General features: G+C 38.8%; 1 long non-coding RNA gene across 2 annotated transcripts; it reads left to right on the top strand.

Moving 5' to 3' along the window:
- The first annotated feature begins 3,246 nt into the window (after positions 1-3,246).
- On the top strand, positions 3,247-12,452 carry LOC120461115 (uncharacterized). Of its 2 annotated transcripts, XR_005618092.2 has the most exons (4): positions 3,247-3,907; positions 3,996-4,085; positions 5,830-6,455; positions 6,628-12,452. It is a non-coding gene; the product is annotated as an uncharacterized LOC120461115 (long non-coding RNA). The 2 variants fall into 2 exon arrangements; XR_005618091.2 differs by having other exon boundaries at positions 3,247-4,085.

Below are 12,452 nucleotides of genomic sequence, written 5' to 3'. Positions count from 1 at the left end.
GTCTATTTCGAAAAGATTTCACAACCCTTTTCTGAGATGCTATTCTCTCCTGAATTAAAGTAGTTCACATTTAAAAAAAAAACTTTTGCTGATCATTTACTCACCCCCATGTCATCCAAGATGTCCATGTCATTCTTTCTTCAGTCGAAAAGAAATTAAGGTTTTTGATGAAAACATTCCAGGATTTTTTCCATATAATGGACTTCAATGGGAACCAAACAGTTCAAGGTCCAAATGACAGTTTCAGTGGAAGCTGCAAACTGTTCAAAGGGCTTAAAACGATTCCAGATGATGAACAAGGGTCTTATCAAGTGAAACGATCGCTCATTTAATAAATAAATAAGAGAGTTTAAGTTTTATAAGCTCAAATGGTCGCCTTGCTCTGTTCTGTAATGCGCGTTCGTGACTCTCCTGTTTAAACTCGTTCATCAAAATGAACAAATCTTTTTCCGAGTCAATTCGTTCATTTCGTTCGTTGAATGAACCAAATGACTCGGATAAAGATTCGTTTCATTTTGACGAATGAGTTTGAACTGGAGAGTCACACCGAACAGAGCAAGGCGACCATTTGAGCTTATAAAACTTAAACTTTTTTTTATTCATCATCTGGAATCGTTTAAAGCCCTTTGAACAGTTTGCAGTTTGCACTGAAACTGTCTTTTGGACCTTGAACCATTTGGTTACCAGTAAAGTGCATTATATGGAGAAAATTCTGGAATGTTTTCATCAAAAACCTTAATTTCTTTTCGCCTGAAGAAAGAATGACATGGATATTTTGGATGACATGGGGGTGAGGAAATTATCAGCAAAGGTTTAAAAAATCCCTTTAAGGGATTTAATATTTATCCTGTAGCATTTATCCTTTAGTATTTATCCTGTACCCCCCACACCCCCATATAAAAATGCTCGATAAAAGAAAAAAGAAAGACGGCATGCTGAATTCAGTTCCCCCGGCCTAGACCTGTTCACCTAAAGCTCCAAAAACAACCAAACAAACATCCATACAGGGGAGGAGCCTCGCCTGCTAAGTCATGCCAAAGTGAGGCTTTCTGTTTGGGGCACACAGACTTTTGCCTCCCCCTGTCCCAGAGCAATCAGAGCATGTAGGGACGGACACCGAGCTTTTTGTTTTCGCCTGCTCCAGCAATTAGCTGCCAAGTGGCAAGCTAATGAAGATAACCCCCTCCAAGAGCCCTGGTCTGCTGCCAGGCCGCTGACGACAGCTCAAAACACAAAGACTCTTACGGGAAGAAGAGGGGGTAGTTCGGGATCATTTCATTGTCATTTCTTTTTTTAAAACAGATTGTTAAAATTCTGATCAGTCAAGCCGCGTTTCAAGCGCTGTAACATAATACAACATGATGCACATACCTGTGACAGAACATCATTTGAATTCTACATGCATCAAAACATGTAACTTATCAACTATAACTATATTATAACAAATCCAACAATTTACTGAAATACTGTTTTTATAGATTTTAGTATTTTATAAAGGCCTCTTAAATTGATATAGCTTATATATATATATATATATATATATATATATATATATATATATATATATGAAGAGCTCTTTTCCAAAACGCGTTAAACGACATTTTTAAAAAAAATGAGTTTGTCGTGTCATTCTGCTGCGGACAGAACCCTTTCACTGCTCTATCAACGTTTCATGCCGAATCGCTATATTTCCTTGTTTAAAATGTACTGCAAGATACAGTTTCTTCCCAAGCCGCGATAAGCACCAGCCCTGTTTTTAGCCTAAACACGATAAATCCTCAAATTCAATGAGCGCTACACAATCCAGCACGGCGGCACTCTGAACAGAGGTTTATTATGTTCATTCATTCCTCAAAATGAGTCCTAGTTTTCTAGTCGACTAGTAGTAGATCATTTAAGCCATTTGTATTATCAGTAATCACATATATTGATTTAATTAAATGGGACTACCCTATCTCACGACCAATTCGTACGAATTAGCCACCTCGTAAAATTCGTACGAATTCCCGTGAGATCGGGTTGAATGGGAGAGAAACCATATGAGCGTTTTTAATTGCATATTCCGCATCTCAACGTATGCATAAAGCTTGCCACAAAGAACCGGCAAAAGTAATGATTATGCGTGAAACATTTGAATTGTTTATTAATAAACTAGTGTTTTCTGTCAGTGTCAGCAACAAAGATAAAGTTGATGATGCTTACTCGCCATCTTCGCAGTGAACGCGCATAGAGAAACGCATACTTCGAATTAGCCTACATACGCAGAGAGTTGCCAATTTATTTTAGTTTTTAATTGTTTTGTTTAAAAGTAGATATTTAAAGCTTTCTGTAGCTTAGTTCTCAGGCCTGTGTGAGGCAAGCGTCGCGGTGTTTCGGTTCATATTATGAGACGCGCTCCGGTTCACCTGCGCGCCTCTGTGTCCTGATTATATTGTCTGATATTTACTTCTAATGTATTAATCCAGTCAATTTGTCGACGAAACATTTATTAAAATGAAGATACAATTTATATGAAACGAAGTTTACAAGCTTTCTACAAAACAAAACTTAATAAGTGGTCAAAATCATGTCTGACGCACTCCAAATATTTTCCGATATTGGGCAGCTTTTGAATTTTGATCCTATCTTACTCATCTCATGCGGTTCCCTTTTCATAGCCTACTCAACATAGATGAAATAATAAAAATAAGTAATGTAATATTATTAAAAACAAATGTGAAATGTTTATTTTTTTTGTTGTTTTTTTTTTAACTTATATTTAAGCGTCATGCTGCTCCGCTTTGCTCACATGTTATGTAGCCTGTGTGTGTGTGTGCATGTGCTGGAGGGGTGCCCATCCCTTTTTTGAATATCGTTATCATATATTGATCATTTTTAATAATTCGTTTTTTCATGCATATGTTGAAATTGGTATTAATAATTTGTTTTTTTTCATGCATATGTTGAAATTGGTACTATTTGTTTGAGGTTTATTTCGATTTATAGCGTTTTGGAAAAAAATAAAATTAACTTTTAAATTATCATTAACAATATTGTTGTTTGATTTAATAATTATTGTTCAAAATGTTCAGACTGAACCAATAAAACATTTAAACAGGATAATTTGAATATTCACAAAATGTGTGGGTCTAGGTAAAAAATGTAGTTTTCCTGAAAACTATTGAAATGGATTTATAGCGTTTTGGAAAAGAGCTCTTCATATATATATATGTATATATATATATATAATAGGCATAGTAATTCTGAGGCAGGATAGATGGTATTCTTACAATTCATTGTTGACATTTGCAGTAAATACTAGGTTATATAATATGATTTCTTACAATTTGTTTGGTACGTAGTTGATTAACTGTTTTTTTTCGTGGCTTCAATTTTCTACATTAGAAATGTGAGTATCAACAGCATCTTAGCTCCTATAACCTGATGACTTAATTGGCTTACAGGCTGTTGAATAGTGAATGAGGAACTGAGTTATATTTCTGTGACCTGGATAAATGAACTTGACAATGTGTGCACAAAGAACAGACTTAACAACATGCACGTTTCACCGTCCTTCCGTGATGTTCTACATATGCATCTCCTTTATTTAAATATTTACATACTGTCTGCTGGTTTAAGTATGTTCACTCAAAACAATTAAAATCCAAATCTTTATGTATCATCTTGTTTTAAGTATAATTAGCAGACAGTTTTCCCCCCCACCAGGGGGCGCTGTGCAGAAAGTGTAGGCCTTCTGGGCAGCTGATAGTCCATCATTAGGTAACTGCAGTTAACCTAGACAAACTGTCCATGTCTGTATGTCTATTCTATAATGACTGGCAATATGCCCGTAATTTGGGTGTGCCAGCATGTCTAAAGATTTTCAACCCAGTGAGATCCGAGATTGTGGCCGAACTAGCTCTGAAAGGTATGCTACTGTATGTTTACATTCAGATATATATTTTAAGCAGACACTATCTTAACAATGCAATTTACAAAGTTGCGTTCTGTTCCAGGTATTTGTGTTGGTTGGTAAACTTTACGGTCCATGCAGTACTGCACAGAAACAGTGCTAGAGACAAACAAAACCATAACTTCTAAGGCAGGTAAGCTCTTGACACTGTTTAATGGCAAATGTCTAGAAAAACCACCATCATGTGTGTATTATTGGAATATCATGAATTATGAACACTTTTACTTTTGTGCCCTTGTGAAAAAAAGTGCACTTTAGTGTACTTTTATAAAGTGTACTTATAACACAAATAATGTACTTTAAAGTGTGAATTAAATGCAATGTTTTCTGTGCACTGAATGCATATTAAGTGTGATTAATTTCAAATGTATCATAGAAATAAAATGTAATAAGTTGCCATTAAGAGTGATATTTTGGAACAACTTAAGTGGGACTTAAATACAACTTTATATTTCCTTTCATAATTGCTTCTAGTGTGTTTTAAAATATAGTTAAAGTACACTACACAATATAATGACGCAATTAACGTGAACTGAAATATTCTTTAATGTAAATTAACAGTACAACTAATTCTTAATTAAATGTAATGTTTCAAACACAAATACATATTTGCCAAAAAAAATCAAATATTAATTTAAATTTACATTAAATGCAATCAGTTGAACTTAAGAGTGATTTTAATGCATCTTTCTACAGTATGTACTTTAACTACTCCTATTGTATGTGAAATATGGTTATGTATTATGTATCATCTCCAGTCAATCACAATGTCATAAGTTGCTGATCAAGTCAAAGTAGCGTTAGTTTCAGTAAAATAAAGTGCAAATTATAACTCAACAGAAATCGAAGAACGGACGTCTTTTTTCTTTTACATTTATCGTTTAATCAGAACGTATGTGAATATTTGAGTAATACTGCGTCAGGATGGAAATGCACAAAAATATTTGTCTACTTCTTTGCTAAGTTAGTTGTTATGGTGACTCTCAACTTGACCAATTACGTGACATCCGCTCATGCGCCTTCATGTCATTGGCTGATTTGTATTCAAAATTTGACAATGTCACTTTATGATTAAGAAATGATTTTGTTTGCAGATATACAACACATTGTAGTCTTAGTCTCTGTGAGTTCACAAAACTTGACTCATTCACCTAATTAAAAGTCAATCATTTGTACAGTCTAGTCTAATTTAAATTAAATGTATTTAAACTGAATTTAAATATAAAGTAATTTTGTTTCGATTTGTTTAAATTTGCTCACAATTAATGCGTGTTTAATTGACTTGGAACAACATAATGATATTTAAAGTATTCTGTACACGGATGTTAAGTACAATACATAGGAATTGATCAGTATTTATATGTATATTTACTTATTTGTTTTGGAATATGTAATAAATCTGGTGCATTAACTGTTGAAACATTTGAAATTAATGACCATAAGTTTGGCGATCCAACAGATACTGGATAATGTACAATTTTATTGCAGCATGTCAAAGACTTGCATATGAAAAGAATTCTTTAAATGGACTTCTCAGTGCCTCATGTGACCCCACAGGGCTCGGTTAGGGTGGATATGTGTGCATTCAGTTTTCATGGTAACGTTTTAAAGCAGAATGGATTGTGGCAGGGTACACTTGATGGCCCTCTCTGATTTCACCCTCTGGAGAATGTACTCAGGTGGTCCTATCAGGTGTGAAACTGACTGCTGCAAAGACAGGGGATTTGTCAAGACAAGCTGGAACCATGCCCAGAGCAAAGGGGTTGAATGCTTTTAGGGTTTTCTTTTAAAATGTCACAATGCTGTCATTCACTAAGTGTGGTTGATTGCAAGCAGACCAGACTCATTTTCTGATGCTTATTCTTATTTTTCCACAGGTAAACCAGGGGAGAGATTACAGCAAGCATTAAGGAAACCATTTTGGACCCATCTCTGACTGGTTCAGACTTTGACACTTTCAATAACAGAAACCAAAATGACCTCTGCCTGCAGAGATACTGGCAGGATTATGTTTTTGTCAATTTAATTAAAACTAAACCCAGCAATTCCGAATGATTAAAAACTCTGGTTTCCAATAAATCATTCAGTTAAATCAATGCCAGGTATGGGGCTGCTGATGGCAAAAGACTGAGCTTTTTGGTCTCAGATGAACTGGCATGGCATTCACGCCCGAAACTCCTGTTTGTTCAGAGGAGCAGCAGCCGTGCTAGCCTGGCACGGCATCACATTCCTTCATAACTGGCTCATTCTGGACTGGGCCCAATACAAAGTAAATTTGAACATAGAAGTACCTTTTCACAGGTGTTAAGACTGATACAGCAGCCAGTTCAGATGGGTTCTCCTGAAAGGATTCAACTAAATGTAAACCTCTCAGAAATGCCATACTGGAATTATGGGAATCGGTGGTTTGACCTGCATTGTTTTGAGTGGTACAGACTCCAAAACAACATTGTGGAAGACTCTTAGAGATGTTTACAACGAAGTTCAAGGTTCAGGGATGGAGGTAGGAACCTGCACACGATGAACATAACTTTAATAATATAAACAAAACAAAAGTAAAGCAGCAGCGCCTCATGGACATCTGCTGCCTAAACGAAAATAGAAATAACAACATAATGTCCTAGGCCTGGTCCCCCCATCTTGCACTGTCATCACTCCTCCTTTTATCCTTCCAGAGCTTCTCTGTGGGACGAGGACGGCCTCTGTCTGCTACATCCCCTGGTGTATGGCGACAGCTTCTCTGGCTTTGGGCTCCAGGCTACAAGCCCCCCGTTCCCTCGCTCGCCACCTTCTCCCCAGCATAGCGGATGGCACCAGTCTCTGGCCTTAGGCAAACAGGGTTAACTCCCCCATCCCCTCATGGATGGCAGATGTCCCTCTAGAACCCAGGCGGACGGCAGTGAGTTTATCCATCTCCCCGGCAAGTCACTCCAGCTCCAACACTTCGGGTAGCCATTGGCGGTAACCGCTACTTTGTGCTACCAGACCCTCTCAGTACCACGATCCCCCTCAGTTGGACTTTCTGAAAGCATATCCCTCCTTCCTCCTGGTTATTGGTACTGATGTTCAGGGAAGGAGGAGGTGGGAACCAGCAAACAATCAATGTAAACTTTAATCACAAAATAACCCCCCAACCCCCCGCCGCATAAACTAAAACAAAACAACAACATAAAGGCCTAGGCCTGGTCCTCTCTCGTCTTGCACTGTTGTCACTTTTTCTTTTATCCTTCTGGAGCTCCTCCGTAGGACTCGAGACCAGTGTGGCACACAGGTGATGTACATTAACACTCATGCTACCGGCCTCACTTTGCTCCCACGTCTCTTGGCCCCGCCCTGCTCGCCACAATGTTATTGGAAAATAGTTCATCTTTTATTGGATCAACCCAAACTACTGTCAATTCGCACAGAAAACAATGCTTTCAAAGTCAAAGTCAGAGTGTTTAGAAGCAGATCGAAAGCTTGTGTATTTTGAGTTGCAAAGTCGTCTAAACCTTCATTTTGATGTGGGTCTGCATTTCTTGGTGGATAAGTATCTGGCTATGAGTTTGCTCCATTCAAAAATGACTTTTTTAATAGTTATGTCATGTCCCTTCCGTGCCATAGCTGGAATCGGTTAGATATCAAGCAATTAATTTTGTCAGAGTTGAGATCGGATTTTGCAATTAATATATTTTATTCTTACAAATGATAAATGACAGTTGCTTGATAGGTGATGGATTAAGGAAATGTTTCAATGTTCTGATAACAGTTGCATGTTTTGGAGCCTTTGATAAATCAGGTTTAGGCTTACCCAAAGATTGTAACGTGACACAGCAGTTTCCTCTGTAATTACTGAATGGCTGGATGTTCCGCCATTGTTATCTGCCATGGCTGCTTGAGATCATGCTTTAAGATGGCAAGAGACCATGTGCAAATCTAGCCCCACTTGGCCATGCCTAAGCAGTCAGAAGGGCTCACCTATAACAGCCCACAATGACGCAAGAGACGCCAGCACCCGATAACCGCTAATCAGAAACCTTGACCGCCCGTGAGACGTAGCAAGCTGGCAGAGGCAGATAGTGGCCGTCTTTGAAGATTCAGTTCTTTCTAAGTTATGCTTTTGGCTCTTGGGGAAAGCTTTGATAGTTTTACAAAAAATGCAGGGAAACCCTTATACCCACGCTACATTAAGGAGAGGATTGTTTTGGAGACTGTATTCTTCTGTCTGGTCTTCTTACCACCAACATGCAGGCATACTTTCATCTTTGGGTTACATCTTTTTGTTTGTAGCATGCAATGTTACTGTGCTGTTCTTGACTATGCTAGTAAGAGTAAGAGGGAGACAGACAAGGAGAATTCATTCAATTTTGTATTGCGTTTGTGTTCCAAACAGGATGCTGGCCCTCATCATTTAGATCCAAGAAGATTTGAAAGTCCTTTGTAGTGGCACAATAAACCATCCAAAACCACTAAGGAGCTGAGTGCAGGTGCATAACTTCTGTGACACGCCAATCCTTAAAGCTTGCATCCTGAAGCTTGAAGCTTGCAGTTAACACATACACACAACCGGTGTTTTAACCCCACTCAATTAATGACACTCCCTTTCTAGCATCGGTCACATTACGTATCTCGTACATCCTTTTTGGTTTGCATAGTACTTCTTCATTGCAGGGGAATAGGAACGATCTGAAAATTGTGAATGTTTGGGACATGTTTGTGCTGTGCACCAATCAGAATGGTTGAGAATTTGAATTGAATTTGAACTGAGGTAGTAAACAGGATGCTGAGTTGGATTCAAATTTGAATTTAAGGAAATATGATTAAAGTGAATTAAAATTCAAATGCATAAATGTTTAGCCTTTTACTAGTCGAGAAAGACAATCTTTGGATATTATATGCAATAATTCAAATATGATGGGCACAAAATTCAGAATTGAAGAACTGACTTTCAATCCATTAGTTGGAAATGAATTGAATTGACCACGCCCCACATGAAATGGAATCGGAATGATTAAGAAATTAAATGTAATGCATTCTGGGAAACAGTTTTTGCACCCTGGTTCACAAAAGTTCATGTGGGGTATGTCCGTTCAATTCAATTCCAACTCATGAATTGAAAGGAAGTCTAGCGTGGCTAGCATGTTTGAATTATTGGTTACAGATGCAAGCAAATGACAACATGCTTTTGTTTTGTCTTAAAGCTGCTTACCTACAATGCTCTTTACACTGCAGCTTAACAAAATTCTAAAATGTTAAAATAGACCAAAGTAATGTTTTTATTCCCAAAATAAGCAGGGACAAAGTTATAATTAGAAGTAGTGGGAGACGCAAAAAAACATGGGCACAGCAAGCAGAATTATTTTTAACCAGAAGATCGTAAAGCGGTACATGGATCCATTCTGTAATTAACCATAACTCATGTGCTCTCTCTTCAAGTACAGCAGAGAGAAGATGCAGGTGAGAATACTTGAGACTGGGAGGACGCAGATCAACCTTAGGAATTATGTCCGCTCCGTGAAATAGAATTTAAAAATGAAGACATAAATAATATAGTCATGTCCATAGATATCTTTACCTCAGAAGGATATGTGGCAGACAAAGCACTCAAAAATCACACGCTGAGGCGCACACACAGACACAGATAAGGATGTCTCACTGCCTGAAAATTAAGAAATCATTAGAACCATTCATCATTGTGTTGGTGGGGAAAAAAACTTCACTCTTTTAAATAATTACTCTGAATCAAAGGCTAAGTGCAGAGAGATCAAAGTCAGGCATTCTTGAGTAATCCTCAAGTGTTGCAAATCTTCGGTAATCTACCTTGCCAGGTCCCCACTGTTTGACATGTCTTTACTGTAGAAAAGGGAAGGGTGCCATTAATTACTGCTTTGCTGTGCAGTTGTTTACTTTTGTTAAACCTGAGTGCTGCTTGATTTGTGGATCATCCTGTTCATGGATCACCTCCGTTTTTCTTTGTGTTTGTATGGACGTTCACACGATCAGTCTGTTTAGCTTGATGTCTGTGTTTGCTTTAGCATGTTTGTCTGCTTGTTCCAGGAGTTAGAAGTGTGTTTGCATGTGTGTGATTCTGCGCTGGGGGAGTGAGGATGAGATTAGCTGTGGACTCTGAGAGATCGGACCGTTTACTTTTGTGTGTCGAAACGTATTCTTATAAAAAGTGGATGAAATTGTGCAACAGTGTGTCCCTCCCTCACCCTACTAAACACCCACCTCAGAACTGACTTTCAAAACCCAGCGTTGTTTAAATTCAGAGCCGGTTCAAGGAAGTTCATCTCTTCATGCAAAATGATGAACCAAAGAGAGACTTGTGCACAGGGAGTGTAAGTCTTTGCCTGTTAACTGTGGTGACCAAAGAGTCACTCCTTCATGACATGCACCGGTGTCCTGGCAAACTTGTGAGCCAATTGAAGATTTGTGAGTGGGTGGAAGGTCTTTAATTTTCCTTCAGGTCCTGATCAGGGGGTGGATCAAAGTTACAGCGAGATTAAAGGACATTGGCCTGAGAGCGGAGAAAACACAGCACACAAAACTCTTTCCCTGCATCGCTCTAATCCAGGCAGCAATCAGAAGAGCCCTGGACCACATGGGAAACGGGGGAGCCCCACCGAGATGGGAACGAGAGTTTAAAGGTCACATTAGAAATCCAGTAGATTTCTTAGTCTTGTGATGAACGACACAGCTAGATATACACAGACGGCCGCTGAATGATCTACGAGCCCCTTGAGCTATCGACGAATGTAACTTGGCCAGTCAGTTGTACAGGATAGAACTGATGAAGCACTTTGAACAGTCTATCCTGGTCATTGACCCCTATTTTAATCTCAGTGTCTACCTCCCATATAGCCACATGTGCAGGATTTGGCCAGAGAAGAACCCTCATCCCCGCCTGAGGAGTCGGGAAAGGGGATTCTGACCGAAGCGATGAGGTCATCTTTAGCGGAACCTCATTTTCCTTTAAATTACCCTGGCTGATGACCTCGTCTTTTCTTGCAACAATTAACTCTGATTTGCTCATCAACAGAGCAGAGAAATGACCGCAGGGCAAAAAAACAAAGACCACATGGTTAGCCAGGGCCGCTATCTCCCATCAGGGCCGGGGCGCTTCTTTGGACGTCACCGCGTGCTTTGATTGCAAAGTAGATGCGCTGCTGGCTTCCTTCTATCTGACGGTGGGTGACTTTGAATCAGGCGTGAGGCAGTGGCTGCTAAACCTGACACGTATTACAAAAACACTTCATCTCACTTATCTGTCTACTGACTTTATTTTAATATCTATATTTTCTCAAGTGTTTACGCAACTTTGACGTGTGTTGACAGGTTCTTGTACTGTGAATAGGGTGTTGGAAATAGGTCATCCAACAGTTCCAGACGTCATCTGAAGATGAAAACGCATTTAAAAAGAAAAAAAACAAGAAAAGATTGCTGTTGTAATGAATGACTCAAAGATTTCTCACTAAGACTGTATTGCGTAGCGTTGTCTTTCCCATACTGCGGCCAGCTTTTTTGCACGCTATAAAAGCTGATGTCGATTCAGTTTGTTTGATGTAAGAACAACATTTACAAAAAATAATAGAATTTTTTTCGGATAAGAAGTGGCTCGTGGTCTTTACAGATGAGTGATAAAGTGTTCTTTATGGCGTCAATGGGAGAGACGGGATTTTGATAACAGCGGGGGGACCGCAGTCTCTGAGCTGTGTTTGACAGGACATTGATTTCCCATTTGGCTGGTGTGTTTGGTTCAATCAGTTACAGGTATGTGTGAAGAGCTCAGCCAGGTCAAGATATACTCTGCAGTTCAAACGCTTGCATAGGAACACAAGATTGCGAGTTGGATTTTATCGCGGTAACCCCATTAAGTTAAAAGCTGACAAAGTAAATGGAGAGCAAATGAAATGTGGGATCGATAATGTTCCAAGCTTTGTTAGACCTCTGACTCCTGGACTCTGTATTCATAAAAGTGCTCAAGCTTTCTTGAATTGTTTTAAAAGAGAGAGGGGAGTTCGGAAAACATCGAGATTGCTTCCATTTTGCCTCTTGTCTGCTTTGGGTTACGGTATTGTCTTGAGAAGCTGGGGAAAGACCCTCCTGGACACATCATTGTCTGAGCAGCAATTTAATTTTGAATTACTCCAGTGGGGGCAGCCAAACTGTCTGGGATAAAACTGCTGTGCTTGCCAATAGATTTGGATGTTCTTCAGCTTTGATAACACCTGATCTATGTGTCAATATTTTACCTCTACTGTAAGTGTTAATCGCCTCTAAGTTGTGAAATGATCTTATAGTGGGTTCCTCGAAATCATTCAGGCCACCAGGATGATACTAAACGTCTGTGATCTAATAGTCAATGCCATTGTTTTATAATCCCATTATTTATCGATACATATTTTTAAATCATTATGTATTGCCATGTTACGCAACTCTTGACCTTGAATTTTCCTTTAAATGAGTGGCCTGGATGTTCAGAATTTAAGTTGATTTTAATTAAGGTTTCTATAGTTGT

Source organism: Pimephales promelas, chromosome 9 (genome assembly GCF_988280905.1).
Source record: "Pimephales promelas chromosome 9, fPimPro1.hap1.1, whole genome shotgun sequence".
Classification (NCBI taxonomy): Eukaryota; Metazoa; Chordata; class Actinopteri; order Cypriniformes; family Leuciscidae; genus Pimephales; species Pimephales promelas.
The sequence above is the reverse complement of the archived record's forward strand: the minus strand, read 5'-3'. Positions and strand labels throughout refer to the sequence as shown.